This window comes from Xyrauchen texanus, chromosome 47 (genome assembly GCF_025860055.1).
Source record: "Xyrauchen texanus isolate HMW12.3.18 chromosome 47, RBS_HiC_50CHRs, whole genome shotgun sequence".
Classification (NCBI taxonomy): Eukaryota; Metazoa; Chordata; class Actinopteri; order Cypriniformes; family Catostomidae; genus Xyrauchen; species Xyrauchen texanus.
The window spans coordinates 14122152-14135966 of record NC_068322.1 but is presented as its reverse complement, the minus strand read 5'-3'; the positions used below and the strand labels follow the sequence as shown (position 1 = coordinate 14135966).

Genomic DNA, 13815 nt, shown 5'->3' with positions numbered 1-13815 from the left:
GGGGGAGGGAGGGAGGGGTCAATGAATATCTATTAAGGCCTACTACCAGTAATAATATTCATCCGCCGCTAGAGGTCAGCTACGCCCATTTTTTGAGTAATGAATGTGTAAACATATCCATTCAAGCCTGATTTACAATTCTTTCTGTACCTTCCTGCCGTATATGCTGTTAAAAATACACATGCATGTTGCATACAATAATATAGGGTAATATACAGCATTATTAATAGTAGCCTACAAGAGATGATTTCAGAATGCAATAAAAGATAAAAGCATAAAAGCATATACATACGTAAACCCACAACATAGGGAAAATAGGCCCGATCTCTTTATTTTCTGAGCCTTGACTTTCGTGTTCATTTAAAAACATTGAACAATAACAGTCAGCAATGTCATTTCAACTGGCTCATTAACAACCGTTCCATTAAAAGTCGTTAATCTGTTGTCGTGACACTCGCAGAATAAACGACAAAACGTGGTTTTGTTCAGCTTTTAATAAACGTGGCCGATTGAAATGCACACTTTGGCATTTAGGACTGCAATTAAATAAAATTAGCTAGGCCTATACAAGTTCTCCGCAAGTTTTAACACATTCAAATTTCTTCTTATTACCTAAACTGTTTTGGTTCAAGTTCCTTGCTTTGATCCCTTTTTATTTGTGGAAATGAAAGCTCTAGTATAACTCTAGTAATTTAATTGTAAAATGCAGTAGGCTATGTTTGCTGTAGGCCTATTCGAAGGTCTCAATTTAAAAGTCACTTTAAAAAGTGAAGCCATCGAATACAGCAAACATGCTGCATTTTTCAATGAAATTACTAGAGTTATACAGTATATTAATTGTTCTTCCATATTTCTGTTTTGAACAAGTCATTTGACTTATGAACATGAGCCTACAGCGCATGTTCTGTGGCGCGCGCACAGGGACCTGAGATGCGCGTGCAGGTGAGGCGCGCATCAAACCTGACAGAATGTGATGATAACCTACTTCAACAAACTTCTAGTCTTTCTGTCTTGATAAGGTAGATGTTATGCAGTTAAGTGAGCCATAAAGAACTAAAGTAAGCGAATTACATTTGTAAAGCGTTTATTTTGACCCTAAACACAATTAGAGATTGTTTTTATCGTTTCTTTTTATCATTGAATAAAACTGACCAAAAGCGCCATGAAATGTAATATTTCACTCAAAAATGAATCGCATGAAATGTACACCTTATTGAATAAACCACGGATATTTGTGTGGATGACATCAAATGAATAGCAGGAAAGCAAATTCCATTTCAGGAATCAAACATCTGCAGATTTGCAAGCATTAAAAGTTCGTGAATATTTCAGAAAACGCACTGACATGCCAAGTATTTTGTTTGGTTTATAATAATGATCAAATGAAACAATGAAGTCATTGACCGATAGTTCCGGATAAACAGACTATAATTACAACAGTTACTTCATGTTTACTCTAATGTTTGCAAGCAAATATAACGTGTATATGTTATACATAGACGTAGACTTTCCAAGCACTTTCGTGTTGTTTAATTTCATTTTTGTGTGGCGTGGGTAACAGAGACGACTATGCCCCGGCGCGTGACTTGACAGGTGTTTAAAAACAGCCCGGGCGCGCGTGGGAAAAGCGACTGCATATGCGCTATTACAAGGCACCTGGAGGGGCTCGCTCTGATTACACCCCAGTTAAAATGCGTTGAAGAGCAGCTGAGGACAACAGTGAATGATTGATAATATAGTGTGTCAAAACAGACACCTAAATTGAAACATCCCGGTCTGTGACATATTTTCTCTCCACACAAATGCACTTCTCGCGCTCGGAATGACTTGTAGCCTACGTTTAGCTGGACATATTCTTAAAACCATATTCCCTGAATGAGAAACTCTGATGTCAACGCTTATATTCTGACAGCTCTTGAAGTAGGCTACAAACGTGGTGTCTTTTCGCCTTTACCTCGCGATGCGCCTCAGGTAGAGCGCGCGCACATGTAAAACTGCTTTGAACTGCATAGGCACATAGCCAAGCCCAGTGTGTTGGATTTAAATGGTCCAGTTTTGAGACATTTGCCTTGCTCAACTGAGCATTGGCGCTAAGGTAACTGCTCCAGGTTCAGAGCTTGTTTTATAGGCTACACGAAACAAATTGACTTCTCCCCCATCTCTGTGCCTTTTGTAATTTGCTGTGGCGTTGTTGTTTGTGTGTGACCAGCCCTGGGATTTCACCTCGTCCTTGAGAGACCAGCGCAAATCAACCCCAAATAAAACATCCCGAACCTTTTCACCTCTCCCGCCGGAACGGATGGTCGTTTTCCTTCGAGACACGTGGACGACGCCGTACACAAAAATAGGTGAGTAATTTGACATCGCATTGAACTTTATGTCGCCGTGATCGGTTTATGCGCGCGGGGAGCTGGGCTCGCGATACTGCTTGTTGTTGAGCGCCGTTTACGGGCACCGCTGGAAGTGTCGGATGGTGTTTGATCTATTGCGATCTTTCCCCATTCCATTGGCACAGTAATCCAGCGGGGATTAGAGCGCGTTACCTTCCAATCAACAGAGCTACTACATCCATTCCTGCCTTAAGTAGACCTCAATCCAAATGCTGTCATTTGAACCATTTTCAACAGCTCCTTGCCGAGCTGATCACTTATCCTACTTTTAATTTAATGTGCATATACAAAATAAATAAAAAAATAAATAAAAAAATACACCTTACAGTAAACCTTCAAAATATTGCAGTAGCCTACAGGCTAACTTGATGTTTCTCCCATTTCTTAATAAGAGCAGGACATTCTTTCCACCTGAAGGATTTGTCTCAATTGTTTCTTTGAAATGCACTTAATCATAATTTGGGCAAACATAATTTTCTAAATTGAACCTAAGAGGCTCTTGAATAGTAGGATATATTATCAGGAATGGCATTTAAATGAGAGAAACATTCCTTGACTTCTAAAATGAAACTTTATGAAGTTCATTATTCAATCGGCATCCAAGTTTGTTCAAATAAACAAGTGTGTTTTGATGGGGGGCTGGGCTTGTCATGGTATAAATATTGGGGTGTTGTAATTGCTATTTCAAGTTTATTATTGTAATTGTTATTATTGGGGGGTTACACCCATCCCCACCCCGAAATCTACACCCCTGTGCACATTCCTGTTTTAAGTAATTTCTGGCATGATGCACTCACACATTAAGCTGTACAGAAAACTAAAAAATTATATGTAATACAAAATATACAGATAAATATTACAAGGCACTTTATTGCTCTAACACAGAACATAACTGTAAGAATGGACCGTGTCACCATAAAATCCAGATATGGAGTTCACTCTAATGAAATATTAACACTGACTAATTTTGAGAGGAGAGCAATTTACTATAGTAACTCATATATTACTGTATGGACTTTAATAGGTTAGTGATTGATTGCATTGCTCACAGATTCATAAACGTTGTGATAAAATATTCAGACAATCAGATAGGAATAAAATGTAGGAAGAAATAAGGGTTTAAAGATTCAAAGGCTTTGAAAGTAAAAAAAAATTAGATGAATTCTGATGGAAATACATAATGCTCTTATTTTTAAGAGTTTTGTCCGAATTAATTTCATTTCTTCAATGCTATCAACCAGTTCTTAAGTTTACCTTGTGAGTGGGGTCCTGTTGAAAGTTGCTGAGACTGTTCTTTTTCTGGCAAACACTTCATTTCTGGCAAACGTTTTATAAACACTTTACTCAAGAACAACTTTTGGCTATTAAGCGCAAAGCCTTGTGGTGTGCTTAAGGAGTCTCCAGCCTCATAATTCCATCTTAATTTGTATAATGAGTGTTTCAATGTTTTAAAATGGGACAGAATTTTGTGTTTCTCATTCATCAAAACAAACTGAGGTAACACATTATTTTACAGTGTCCTTGTTACACATGTACCAACTGTAGTAATAACAGTATAGTAAACATTATTATATGTAACTAACCCTAATCCAAACCAATACCCTAAACCTATAGTAAGTACATGTTGCTAATTAATATTACATAGTAATTACTTGTGTAATTACACTGTAACAAGGACACTGTAAAATAAAGTGTAACCCAAACTGACTTTCTTGACTGATGTTTAGAATTTTGTAATTGAATATGTCCAGGCATTTAATCCTGTATTATGTTCTTTTTAGTACCAGAACTTTTGAAACTCCCTCTGAAAAATAAAATTAAAATATTCTTGTCGAAAATATCAGCCAGTAAGAGTTATTTTAGGCAGGGTTATTCACAGAGTTTCTCCCTATCTCCATGTAGAATCAGGGATTGGTTTCCGATTGCAGGGAAGGAGAGAAAAATCACTGTGCATGCTCTCTCTCTCTCCCTCTCTCTCTCTCTCCGACTCATTCACTTCATTCAGATAGATAAATTCACATTGCTCTTCAGCTTATCACTTAACAGACTCCGCAAATGTAACGCATTACTACAGCAGAACTATAGACCAGGTAAAGTCCATAACCCTGAAGCCACAGCTGAACTGAGTCACTTAAAAACCCATAGCTCTGTTACTGAGTGTAACTCAGTAATGAAAATGAAAGCAGACTGTGAGAAGTTTTGTGTGCCTCTTGGGGGAATATCTGCATCCAGTGACTTGTCAGGTTTTTCTTGTCAAAGATGTTCTGTTTTGTTTTAACAAATGCATCATCACAATTCATTAAGCTTGATATGTATGTAAAGGGGCAGATTCGAAGGTTGAAAGGTTTCTAGACTTTCAAGGATGCCTAGAACAACGGAAGGGAGATTCAAATCCTGCTCGCCCACCACGTCTCCTCTGTTGTCTGTTTGAACTGTGTGTTGATCACAGGACAGGAAGCAGTAAACAAATTCTTCAACATGTGGCAGCCTGCTAGAGCATACTTTTCCTTTTTCCATCCCTCTCTTTCAACATCTTTCTCTCTCTCTGAACCATGTGCTGGGGAGAGAAGCTTGCATGTCCTCCCACCCCTCTCTCTCTCTCTCTCTGTCTCTCTCTGTCTCGCTCTCTCTTACTCTCTTACTCTCTCTCACTCACTCTAACTATCTCTCTTACTCGCTCACTCTCACTCTCTCTCTCTCTCTCTCTCTCTCTCTCTCTCTCTCTCTCTCTCTCTCTCTCTCTCTCTCTCGCTCTCTGAAAAGCCAGTTTGAAGATAGCACTGGCATATCTTGGACTACACTGAATAACATTTGCCAAAACATGTGAATTATAAGGCTAATTGGCTTAAAAGGCTTGTCTTAACATTGTCTCTACTTAACCGTGCAGAAGCTGGCTTATGGAGTGGCAGAAATAGATTGGGAACCAAAATACCCCAATTTTGAGGTCAGGATTAGAATGGATGAAAGACACTAAGTTTCTTTACGAAACCATAAAATATTCAATTGTTGGCAAATTGAGAGATTTCTTCCCCCGCTGCTCTCTTCTGGCGAATTGTCTGCCAAATACATTGTGATTTTGTTTCGACATACTACTGATGTGATTCTTCTCATAACCACAAAATCTGGGACAGGTCGTCATTATCATAAGAAAAAAAGCAGGGAGAACAAAGTGACTGAGTTTCTGGCCCCAGATTGAGCAGGCAGCCCAGCAGCAAAACACTGGCCATGTGTTCAGGCCACTGCTCTGGTGGCTTTGGTCCGGACATCCGCACAGCTGTGCATGACCCATGATGCTCACACTCCCTGCCCCAGTTCGGCTGATACAGTGTCTGATTGGTTAAGTATGCGTGTGTGGTGTGCTCATTGGTTCTTAGCACTTTTTGAACTCCTTCTAGTCCTGTCCAGTGTTTGAGTTTAGGTGGATGGGATCTAAGTGCCATTCCTGGCAGTTATTCTCCCCCCTCTTCAAGCAGAATGCTCATATTTAGAATTAGTCACGTACCTGTATTAAATAAACAGAGTGCTTCACGTGATCTACATTTGTTCATTTACATTTATTCATTTAGCAGATGCTATTATCCAAAGCAAATTATCTGTGTCACTGCCAGTGTTGAGTGTAATCTAATTAGAATGTAATTAGTTACTGTAATCAAATTACTTTTTTAGTAGGGCAGTCTAACATTACATTTTAAATTCCAGTAATCAGATTAAAGTTGCTGACTTTCAATTAATTTGATTATTATTATTTACATAACTTGGATAACACATTTTTTTTAATATATTTTGTAGAATTTAAAACATAAATGATGGTTATATGTTCATTTCTTTGCATTTCTAGGAGGAGGGAACAAGTTGGAAATATAGACATTATGTTGAATTAGTTCTGTGAAAAGCATTTTAGAAAGTAATGTAAAAGTATTTAGTAATGTGAATACTTTTTCAAAGAAGTAATGTGATTAAAATTGTATAGATGTAACTTACCCAACACTGGTCACAGCATACAGCAGGGGTACTCAACTTTGGATAGCTGGAGGGCTGGAAAGCAGGATCCTTTTTGCCTCGAGGTCCACACACTTTTTTTATTATTATTCTTTTATTTATTTAATAAAAATAAATAAATAAAAAATAAATATATATATATATATATATATATATATATATATATATATATATATATATATATATATATATATATATACACTCACCTAAAGGATTATTAGGAACACCTGTTCAATTTCTCATTAATGCAATTATCTAATCAACCAATCACATGGCAGTTGCTTCAATGCATTTAGGGGTGTGGTCCTGGTCAAGACAATCTCCTGAACTCCAAACTGAATGTCAGAATGGGAAAGAAAGGTGATTTAAGCAATTTTGAGCGTGGCATGGTTGTTGGCGCCAGACGGGCCGGTCTGAGTATTTCACAATCTGCTCAGTTACTGGGATTTTCACGCACAACCATTTCTAGGGTTTACAAAGAATGGTGTGAAAAGGGAAAAACATCCAGTACGTGGCAGTCCTGTGGGCGAAAATGCCTTGTTGATGCTAGAGGTCAGAGGAGAATGGGCCGACTGATTCAAGCTGATAGAAGAGCAACTTTGCCTGAAATAACCACTCATTACAACCGAGGTATGCAGCAAAGCATTTGTGAAGCCACAACACGCACAACCTTGAGGCGGATGGGCTACAACAGCAGAAGACCCCACCGGGTACCACTCATCTCCACTACAAATAGGAAAAAGAGGCTACAATTTGCAAGAGCTCACCAAAATTGGACAGTTGAAGACTGGAAAAATGTTGCCTGGTCTGATGAGTCTCGATTTCTGTTGAGACATTCAGATGGTAGAGTCAGAATTTGGCGTAAACAGAATGAGAACATGGATCCATCATGCCTTGTTACCACTGTCCAGCCTGGTGGTGGTGGTGTAATGGTGTGGGGGATGATTTCTTGGCACACTTTAGGCCCCTTAGTGCCAATTGGGCATCGTTTAAATGCCACAGCCTTCTTGAGCATTGTTTCTGACCATGTCCATCCCTTTATGGCCACCATGTACCCATCCTCTGATTGCTACTTCCAGCAGGATAATGCACCATGTCACAAAGCTCGAATCATTTCAAATTGGTTTCTTGAACATGACAATGAGTTCACTGTACTAAAATGGCCCCCACAGTCACCAGATCTCAACCCAATAGAGCATCTTTGGGATGTGGTGGAACGGGAGCTTCGTGCCCTGGATGTGCATCCCACAAATCTCCATCAACTGCAAGATGCTATCCTATCAATATGGGCCAACATTTCTAAAGAATACTTTCAGCACCTTGTTGAATCAATGCCACGTAGAATTAAGGCAGTTCTGAAGGCGAAAGGGGGTCAAACATAGTATTAGTATGGTGTTCCTAATAATCCTTTAGGTGAGTGTATTATATGAATGAGGAGAGTAGGTAATGCTAAATATGCTATTTAATACACTGTTGACATGTAATTAACTTATTAAAAAATTGAGCTTAATTCTGTTAAACTTTTTTTATAATATTTTAAACAAAACCTGTGATGTATATTATTATAATGAACATATATGAAAGTATGTTGTCTTGTTTTTTTGTAAGAATCACACTTTTACATGTAGGCCATATACTGCAGCACATTGCACCACACTAAAAAATTACAATGCACAATTAAAATGTACATTTTGTGAAATATCAATGATCTATTCTATTGCCACTGTCAAATAGTCATCATGACACACGCAAAAATATGGTCTGTGGGCCAGATGTGGTCTGTGGGCCGCATGTTGAGTACCACAGGCATGCACAGTGACGATTAACCACTAGGTCGATTGGGCCATTTCCCATGGGCCTCTAAACCCCCAGGGCCCTGAGCTCTAAATCAATAATTTATTTATTTTGAAATACCTATTATCAGGGGTGTAGTTTCCAGTGGGAATGGGAACCCCCAATAATCAAAACAAGCAATATTTATACCATAATCAGTGGAAACATGCAGATGCTTCACGCTGCAAATCCCCCAACCATATTCAAGCCAAATCTACGCCCTTGCCTATTATAAATCAATATAAATGTCAGTCTTATGTGAAATAACATTTGTTCGGCCGAATGCATGCTGGATGACAGCAGCGCAAGCACAGGCACTTGAGTGCGTGCTCAAGTAATCTGCCTCTCACAGTTGCAACGCATTTGTTTGAAGGACTACAGAGAACAGCGTCTGATTTACAAAACGCTTGCAAACACAAAGATAAGGTGCAGTTTGTCCTGGCTGTGTACAAAGCTGATGGTTTAAATTAATTTAAGCGACAGAATTCATGCAACAATATAGAGGACTTGTCCGGCATGCATTTAATGTTTAATGATAAAGAGGATGGTGCCTTAATACCCTAAATATGTGCACGGTAACCTTTAGTAATATTTGGTTTACCGCGTCAACCATGAGCTATGAGCCTAAATAGCACAATAGGCCTAAATAAATATTTAAATGATGAAATTACATTAAAGTCAAACAAAATTATCTCTGTCACTGCCTGCAACATAGTAGGCCTATTCTTAATTCATAGAAAATGCATAATTATGCCCGGCATGCTCACTTTCCATGAGGCCGCAAACACTACAGATTATAGGACTTCTTTGGGATGCTTTGATTTTTAAATGATTCAGCATTGAAATTGTGTAATTATTTTAAATTAAGTAATTATGCACATCAGAGCAAAAGGGGAAAAACATTGATTTGCCTTTTATCAAGCACTGAAACTTTGACAGGTGAAAAACAATCTGGAATCATGTGTAAATGTCACAATAAGTACTCTTTCTAACCTGAGCTTCATCAGAATGTTGATTTGTGACACCTGATCTGAAAAAGCTAGATGCAGCGCAAACAATGGTGAAACAGGACACAGGTGTCTCCAGATGCTTTTATAATTATTAAAGTTCTATCAGGAAGACTCGCAGACTTGAGTGAAATTTAAGATGGCATTTATTTGATGAATATAAAACAGAAAATTAATGTCTCTCTTTGAAATAAGCCCCCTATGGTAGTCCGAAGAAGTTGTACTTGGAACAGTCATATCCTGCTGGAGATAGGAGGCAGGGGCGAGGAGCCTACCCCAGTGCTGGACGGGACTCAACCTGTGGTGGTGGAGGTTGCCGTGTTAGCACACTGAAACAGCAATGTGATAGATTGTGAGCAGACTTTTAACATGTCTGGCTAGAAATTACCCTACTAATGTTGCGATGATGTACAGCTGCTAGTCTTCCCTCTAGAACTACCCTGCGCTTACATTTCTTTTAAACTTAACAGTTAAACTTAAAGAGTTGTGTCACAACGATCAAAGAAGTCCATCTAGTGCATGTTTACATGGCCTCTACGCACATGTGAATCGCACACTCGCCCTATAGCCTACTTGAAAAACTGACCAGAACCTGGCCCAAAACGTGTAGGTTTGTCAGCTACCATCTGACTCAGATCGGGTTGAAGACATCTAAACACGTTCAGAATAACTGAATAGTGATTTTGATATTTGAATACTGTCACATTCCTGTGTGTCTGCCCTATGTTCTCTGTTTCACCCATCACGTTTATGTCACGTTCCTTGTGGTCCAGTCCATGTTTTCTGTTTCACTCAGCACGTCACATTCCATGTCACGTTTTCCTTGTTGTCCGCCCCATGTTTCACTGTCTCTGTATAAACTACAATTCCCACAATTCCTGGCCTCTCTCACTGCCTGCACTCTTCATTGTTCTCACCTGTGTCTCGTTTAGTCTTCATTGTGTTTGTGTATTTAAACCCTGGTTCTTTGTTTAGTCTCTGTCGATCGTTTTCGTTTCTTGCATGTTGTCAAGCCTGGTCCGTGTTCCCTACCTGAGTTCAGAGTTTGTTTCATCATGTTTATATCTGTTTCGTTGTGCATCAGTTTCCTGTTTTCCCCTCGTGGACTTTTCTTTGTGTTTACCTTTTGTTTCTTGTTTGTTTATCTTAAATAAAATACCGGGTTTGGATCCGCACCTCTGTCTGTCTTGTCCTGCTTCCACACCCAGCATAACAGAACGATCGACCCAAAAATGGATCCAGCGGTCCAACAGGCCAACTATCGGCTGCTTTGTCTAAAGCAAGGGGACCGACCGGCGTTGAACCACATAGGCGACTTTCTCAAGCTGGCTAGCATCTCTGACTTCCCGGACCCTGCCCTGGTGGTCTACTTCAGGGGCAACCTTAACGCCTCATTGAGGGAACGGTTGCCACCGGCAATGCACGAGTGGACTCTCTGCAGCTTCGTGGAGATGACTTTGCGGGTCTGCGGCCCGCCGTTAACCGTGGGCGTCGCTGAGGAGGATCCTACCTCGCCTCCCTCAGTGGTGACTCTCCAGTCACCCATGGCGCTTCCTGTCACGCCAGTCCCACCTGTCAACGAGTTCACCCTCACGCCAGTCGCCTTCCACGAGCCAGCACGGCCCACTTCGTCTGCCCGGAGGAGGGAGAGAAGACGGGCTTCTGTCTTCCGGCCCACGCCTGCCCCGGTCTGCGATCCAGAGCCCACGCCTGTCACCGTGAACGATCCAGAGCCCACGCCTGTCACCGTGAACGATCCAGAGCCCACGCCTGTCACGGTGAGCGAGCCTGAGCCCTCGTCAGCCACGGTCAGCGAGCCCGAGCCCTCGTCAGCCACGGTCAACCAGCCAGAGCCACTATCCCCCGATGTCTGTGAGCCAGCGCCTGTAGCCTCGACCGTCCCAGAGCCAGCGCCAGCAGCCATGACCGTCCCAGAGCCGGGCCAGCAGCCATGACCTTTCAAGAGCCAACGCCTCCCGAGCTTTCCAGAGCTCCGCCTCGAGCTTTCCAGAGCTCCGCCTCGAGCTTTCCAGAGCTCTGCCTCTCGAGCCTCCTATGGCTCCGCCTCTCGAGCCTCCTATGGCTCCGCCTCTCGAGCCTCCTACGGCTCCGCCTCTCGAGCCTCCTACGGCTCCTCTCCCAGAGACTCCCGAGCCTCCTACGGCTCTGCCCCCAGAGCCTCCTACGGCTCTGCCCCCAGAGCCTCCTACGGCTCTGCCCCCAGAGCCTCCTACGGCTCCGCCCCCAGAGCCTCCTACGGCTCCGCCCCCTGAGCCTCCTACGGCTCCGCCCCCTGAGCCTCCTACGGCTCCGCCCCCTGAGCCTCCTACGGCTCCGCCCCCTGAGCCTCCTACGGCTCCGTCTCCTGAGCCTCCCTTGGCTCCGCCTCCAGAGCCTTCCAGGCCTCCGCCTCCAGTGCTGCCTACAGCGCCACCGCCCTCAGCTCCATCTCATGAGCCTCCCTCAGCTCTGCCTCCTGAGCCTTCCTCGGCTCCACCTCCTGAACCTTCCTCGGCTCCGCCTCAGAGGACCTCCTTGGCTCTGCCTCACGCAGCTCCGCTGGCCTCCCCAGTGGCCACTCCTCCTCCCAGGCCCCCTGAACTGGTTCTTGCCCCACGGCCATCTCCTAGGCCACCTAAACTGGCCTCTGTCCCGTGGCCACCTCCCAGGTCCCCTGAACCGGCCCTTGGCCAACGGCCATCTCCCAGACCACCTAAACCTGTCCCTGCCTGGTCGATACCTCCCTGGCCTCCTAAAACTGTCCCTTTGTGCCCCGGTGGACTGCCTAATTGCCCCTTGTGCCCCGGTGGACTGCCTAATTGCCCCTTGTGCCCCGGTGGACTGCCTAATTGCCCCTTGTGCCCCCGTGGACTGCCTAATTGCCCCTTGTGCCCCCGTGGACTGCCTAATTGCCCCTATTTCCCCCATGGACTGCCTAATTGTTCCTTCTGCCTCCTTGGTCTGTCTCGGTGTCCTTTGTGCCTCCTTAGTCTGTCTTTGTGTCCCTTGTGGCCCCTTTGGTCTGTCTGTTTTCCCCCTTGTCCAGGCCCCCTCTCCTTGAACCTTTGTTTATTTTTCCTTTCCTTTTCTTAGGACCGTCTGGAATCCGGTCCTTTTGAGGGGGGGCTATGTCACGTTCCTGTGTGTCTGCCCTATGTTCTCTGTTTCACCCATCACGTTTATGTCACGTTCCTTGTGGTCCGGTCCATGTTTTCTGTTTCACTCAGCACGTCACATTCCATGTCACGTTTTCCTTGTTGTCCGCCCCATGTTTCACTGTCTCTGTATAAACTACAATTCCCACAATTCCTGGCCCCTCTCACTGCCTGCACTCTTCATTGTTCTCACCTGTGTCTCGTTTAGTCTTCATTGTGTTTGTGTATTTAAACCCTGGTTCTTTCTTCGTTTCTTGCATGTTGTCAAGCCTGGTCCGTGTTCCCTACCTGAGTTCAGAGTTTGTTTCATCGTGTTTATATCTGTTTCGTTGTGCATCAGTTTCCTGTTTTCCCCTCGTGGACTTTTCTTTGTGTTTACCTTTTGTTTCTTGTTTGTTTATCTTAAATAAAATACCGCGTTTGGATCCGCACCTCTGTCTGTCTTGTCCTGCTTCCACACCCAGCATAACAAATACCATGCAGACATGATTTTGGATCAGTTCATAATTAAAAACGTTTCTTCCGTTAATTTGAAAATCCAACCAAATCTGGCAAATGTCCTGTAGCGCATAGAAGTGAATGTAGTTACATGACACGTCATGGGGTCCTCCATGGTGTACTGGCCCATGGGCCTCTCAGTTCTTAATACATGCTTGGTCATACAGCATTCTGAAAGGTTCTGTGAAGTCTGTATACATTTGGGGCAGTTATATTCTTTTAAAGCAGCATGTGGCATACTATGTTTTAATGCAATTATTGATTAACAGTTCAGAAGGCCGTCCTTCACTGTTGTCAGGGATGCAATGTGCTCACAACAACTGTTGTTTGACTGAATGATCAGATCACAAAATATTTCACATCCTGTTTACACCTGTATGTGGCTCTTTTTACATTTATCCAAACTAGGATTGCGCGAAGTATCGTGATATAATTTTTTTTTAATGGTACGATATCATGTTATTGCTAATTTAGATACCATATTACAGTATGTTATTATTTGCAAAATTATATGAGATGTGACAAATTTGAGATGAAATCAATGACAATTTGAAAATAAAAAACCTCTGGATATGTCCAAGTGTGATCATTAAACAGCAGAAGGATGTCATTTAATAATATACAGTCACATGTGCTGCACGCTACAGAATGAACAAGAGGTGCCGCTCTGTCAAATAATTCCCACACACACAAACGGGCACACTTGCGCACACACTCGCACGAACGCAACACATGGCTGGTGTTTCATTTTCATGCAGTGTGTTTAGAGTATAAATTTAGAGTCGTGATGGGAGAATCCCAGCATTAATGGGAAGCTTGATATAACTAACCTGTAAAAACAGGTAGAACTCAAAGGTCTGTCAAAATAAAATCCTCGCTAACATGAAAGCTCTTCAAATGGATGCGTGAAATTGAAGAAAGTAAAATATAGCT

At 42.4% G+C, this 13815-nt stretch overlaps 1 protein-coding gene across 1 annotated transcript in view; it reads left to right on the top strand.

The window, feature by feature from the left end:
* Nucleotides 1-2019: 2019 nt before the first annotated feature.
* sox5 (SRY-box transcription factor 5) overlaps nucleotides 2020-13815 on the top strand; it is a 293062-nt gene continuing 281266 nt past the window's right edge. Inside the window, exons 1-2 of the mRNA XM_052120818.1 lie at nucleotides 2020-2095; nucleotides 2210-2348. The gene's annotated coding sequence lies outside the window, so the exon portion shown is untranslated. The remainder of the gene's footprint in view (nucleotides 2096-2209; nucleotides 2349-13815) is intronic.